This window comes from Zingiber officinale, chromosome 2A (assembly GCF_018446385.1).
Source record: "Zingiber officinale cultivar Zhangliang chromosome 2A, Zo_v1.1, whole genome shotgun sequence".
In the NCBI taxonomy this organism is placed as follows: Eukaryota; Viridiplantae; Streptophyta; class Magnoliopsida; order Zingiberales; family Zingiberaceae; genus Zingiber; species Zingiber officinale.
Window position 1 is genome coordinate 162,017,961 of NC_055988.1, and position 5,043 is coordinate 162,023,003.

Genomic DNA, 5,043 nt, shown 5'->3' on the forward strand with positions numbered 1-5,043 from the left:
ATCTTTTCCTCAGTCCTTGTCTTAGTAACCAACAGGTGAACAGTAACTGTATCAGGAATAACCAAAATCATATAAGACCTGTGCGGGCTAAGTAAGAAGGGTAGCAACCCAAAAACTTACGCATAAGCGGGGTCACTGATTGAAAGGTGAGGTCCTGAACAGGTGAGGCTCCCTGGAAAACAAACAAGAAAAGAAAGCAGTTTAGTAAATAAAAAAAAAAGAGTAAAAATTTAAAAAGTCAATATATTTAACCATACCATCACGGTATTGTGACTATCTACTTTATTTCTGCACTTCACTATTACTGTAATTTTTTTTACTATTTACCATTTACTATTTACTATTTACTGCTTACTATTTACTGTTTACTATTTACTGTTAACTATTACTGTTTTACAATTGCTGTACTTCTGTTATTATTTACTGTTAATCTACTTTTGTTACTTTATTTCTGTTAATCTACTTTTGTTTACTAAAAAAAAAAGAAAGTAAAAAAAAAAAATTCTGTACTTCTGTTATTATTTACTGTTAATCTACTTTTGTAGTTTATTTCTGTTAATCTACTTTTGTTTACTAAAAAAAAAAAAGAAAGTAAAATTGGTATCAGAGCCTTCAAGACCCTTTAGGACCCCATAATTTCTGAACAAACTACAATTTAGAAACACTCATTACGAAGAAGCGATTGAGTTTTCCCAACAATTTGCCAAAAGTAAAGAAACTGGTTACAGTGACTTCTCACTAGTAAATCAAGGCGACCAAGTACTAGTACAACAAAATAACACCATACTAGCACTACTTACTTCTTTACATTATAGGCTTACGGTATTGGAAACTCAACTACTTACTCTAGAAAATCATATCTATAAAGATACTCACACAAGTAATCTAAAAGAAACTCTTGAAAGTATTAACAAAGACCTTAGTAAATTGTCTTTAGGAAAAACAGTTACCTGACAACAACCCACTACTTATAAATTTCTTACTTATAAGACTCAAGATATCATTTCAAATGGATCTACAAACAAAGAAACAAACTGAAAGTTTTTCTGGTTTATCACAAACTTTAAGACAACCAAATAAAAACTTATCCATAATACCCAGGAGGTCCTCAACAAATATTGCCACTTATCAATTAGAAGAACTTATAGACATAGAACATAATTTAGACACTTTTTCTAACGAACAATTAAATACCTTAAACCCAAAAAGAATATATAATCAAGGACTATTATCCTTCTTGACATCACTTTATAGACATCACAGAACACAACCACTTCATCTACCAGATGGAGGTGAAGAAAGATTTACACTCATGACAGAAGAATCGGCAAGAACACTTTTACAAAGAAAACATCGCTACATACATCTAGGATTAATAGTGTTTGGACTAAGAGGACTTACTAGAAAAAGTATAGGAGCTAAAGTATTTTTAGTCCTTTATGATTCAAGATTTTCTGACAATGATAAGGCAATTATTGGACTCATTGAAGTAGATATGAATAGCAATTACCTATTTCTGCCCAAACTTCAATATGACAATCTCGGACTTTATAGAACATATTAAAATTTCAGTACAAGCCAGAGGGTATAGAGACTTTCAAAGACATAATATTCAAATAGACATAATCTTTCTAGGAAACACTATGACAAATATTAACAATAGTTTTAAAGTTCAAATTACTAATGTTATTGAAACCCTTACGACAAAAGGTATTTATTTCCACAAACCTAAGGACTTCTCATCAACATTACTTGCAGGTTTGGACTGGACTCTTAATTTAGAATTAAACAATAAACCACAAACCTTACAACCAACAGAATCCATCATTTATAAAGATAGACATGGAAGCTCTATAGTAAGATTTCATAATTATAAACCTTCAACATCACAGGAAGAAGAAAATGAAGAAACTCAAACTAATATGAATTTAATGAACATTATATATATATATATATATATAAAACTAAATATCACATAAACAATAAATATAATAATATATTATTAATTATTATAGTTAATTATCTTAAACGAGCTCGAACTAAGCTCATTTAATTTTCAAACGAGTTTTTTTTTTAACCAAGCTCAAGCTATTCTATTTTATTATGAGCCGAGCTCGAGCTCGAGTTTAAGAACTAAAGTTGAATTGAACTTGATTTGAGCTCAAGCTTAGGGATAAAAAATTGAGTCCAAGCTCAAGGCTCTTACTGTTCGACACAGTTTGATTCGATTACACCCCTAACTATAAGAAATTTGACTTTTTATGTGTGTGTCGAGAGGGGGGGAGGGGACAACATTCTTACCTCAAAATCCACCCTCCTCAGGGAAAAAAGATACTCCACCAATCTACCTAGGAGAATTCTCTATCACAATCACTCCTAATATTACACCACTAGAGTACTTGACTATAATATGCTACTTAGATTTTACAGTATTTTATCATGTCACATAGACTATAACACTTAGTAGAAGTAAAGACAGAATAATATAGTACAAATAGATAATGATTGATGATTGAAGTTGGTAAATTGCTCTCCTTGAAAATAAAATTCTTTCATTTATCCAATCAAACTTTTTAAATGCATAATACTTTTTTATATTCCTTTTATTACTAAGAATTTACTCTTAGATCACAATTTGCAGATAATAATATTTTTTTTTCACAATCATTATTTTCTTGTGAAGGATCGAGTAATAAGAAATACTCTATTCAATGGAGAAACTATATCGATCTCTGTGTTTTTCACCCTTCCTTCGCTACTGTTCTTATTGGTGAATACACAAATATATAAGTTTGACATGCTCAACATAGTTATCCTTCTCTGTACCTTGCTCAAGATATCATTAGGTGGTTTTTACCTATATATATTTTTTCTTCATTTCACATATGCAAGACTTGCATGCGAGCTAACAACAATAAATTACTTTTCTTTCATTAGTCATGCCCCTAACTTTTTATAAGAAATAATTCATTTTGATGTTTGGGTCTCGCTCCTATTTTTCTAATCAAGGTATTCTCTATTGTATCATCTTCATTGATCACTTTAGAAAATTACTTATCTTTTCCCTATGAAAAGAAAGTCTAATATAGTTGATCTATTTTACCGAGATAAGTGGAATGCTATTTTGGTTTCAAAAGTACTCTCTATCCATTCATATTCAGAAGGGGAATATTAGCCTCTTTATTATCGTCCTGACTTTTCTTCTATATCTACCAAATCTCTTGCCCTCACAACCTTGAGCAAAATATTTTGACAGGATGACACTTTTAACATTATATTCTACCTTACCAATCATCTATCTAGCCATGCTTCATCAAAAATGCCATCTAGAAAAGGCTTTATAATTGATCTCCTAACTATATATTCTTTCACATCTTTTGTTGCACATGCATCCTTAGTTACAATCCGATTCCTAACTGAGACTACCCTCATCCACAAAATGTCCTTAGCATAACAACTTGCATCATAAGTATCATTGCCTGCATATACAAAGTAGGCGAATATATATTTATTGATATGCATGTTATTTTTTTATGAATCTCTCTTTTTCTTTTACCGTTTCTTCTCAACTTTCCCTTCAAATAATGGTGGCACCTTTTAATACAATCTATACTGTATTAGCTCACAATAGTTTGCTACCTTGATAAGATGAACCACTGGTACAAGAAGAGATGAATTCTAAGTTTTGGTCAATCTTCAATAAACTCTGAAGCATCAACTTTTGATTCCCCCTACACATCATCTAGTTCTAAATTTGTCTAAATCACTTTTCCTTGTTCACCAAATGTTACACCTTCATAATCCTCGCAACCTTGTCGACTTGCCTTCTTGTCACCGCCATCGATAAACAATGTTAGCTAGAGCCCTAGAACCAATCATTTAATGATTGTATTATGGACTTGTTGTATCATATTCTATATATAAATAAAGGCATTTGGTTATTATACTTACTTGTATTGGTGCGGAATAAACTAAGTATAATAACGTCCTTGAGTAGAAAGGTTCTTACCTATATCAATTGATTGGTTGAATCGATAGTGAGATGATATAGGGAACACTACTCTTAATCATTCCTAGTCGAGTATTAACATTCAGGGACAATGTTAATGCAATAAGACTAGCATGTAGGTCAACTTGATGACTTGATCTCACAAGTCATGGATATAGAGATATCAAGTTGACACATGGGTATACATTAGAGAATGTATACTGAATGACCCGCCATGAGAAAGTATCATGGATCGTTATGAGTGTCATATACTTTCTCATGTGGCTATTAGTATGACTACTAGTCCTTAGACCTGAAGTCGCCATGGTTCCCTACATAAGGAGTTATGTACTTTAGTTTCGTCAAACGTCACCCGTAACTGGGTGGACTATAAAGGCGATTACTGGGTATGTAACAAATTATGCGGAGGGATGTGAGTGATGTAGAAGGGATCTATCCCTCCTATATGATGGGAGTGACATCGATATTCTTGATAGAGTGAGACCACGAAGTGCATGGCCATGCCCAAATGAGTCAATATGAGATATTGAGCTCATTTGATTGAGTGAGTCTACTTGGAGTTCAAGATTTAGATTGGTTAGAGGATGACACGGTCTATGCCTCATATTGATCAATCTAGATGTCTAGGATAGAAGGACACTTGTCATATATTGTGAGGAGTCACAATTAGTAGTCACAAGGTGATGTTGGATCTCAACATTCTTGTAACTTGGGTAGTAATGATGTATTGCTAGATACCGCTCATTACTTATGCTTCTAAATGAGTTTAGGGGCATTGCCAACGTTACAAGAACCTATTGGGTCACACACAAAGAACAAGTGGATGGAGATTAGGTTCATATGATGAACCAAGAGGATTAGATTCAGGTGATGAATCAAATTGGATTAAGAGTAATCCTAATTGGGCTAATTGAGTTGGACTCAAGTTGATTCATGTGTTCAATGAGTCTAATTTAGATTATGACTCATTGAATCAATTTAATTAAATGAATTAGATTCATTATATTAAATTGGCTTGAATTAAATGGTTGGAT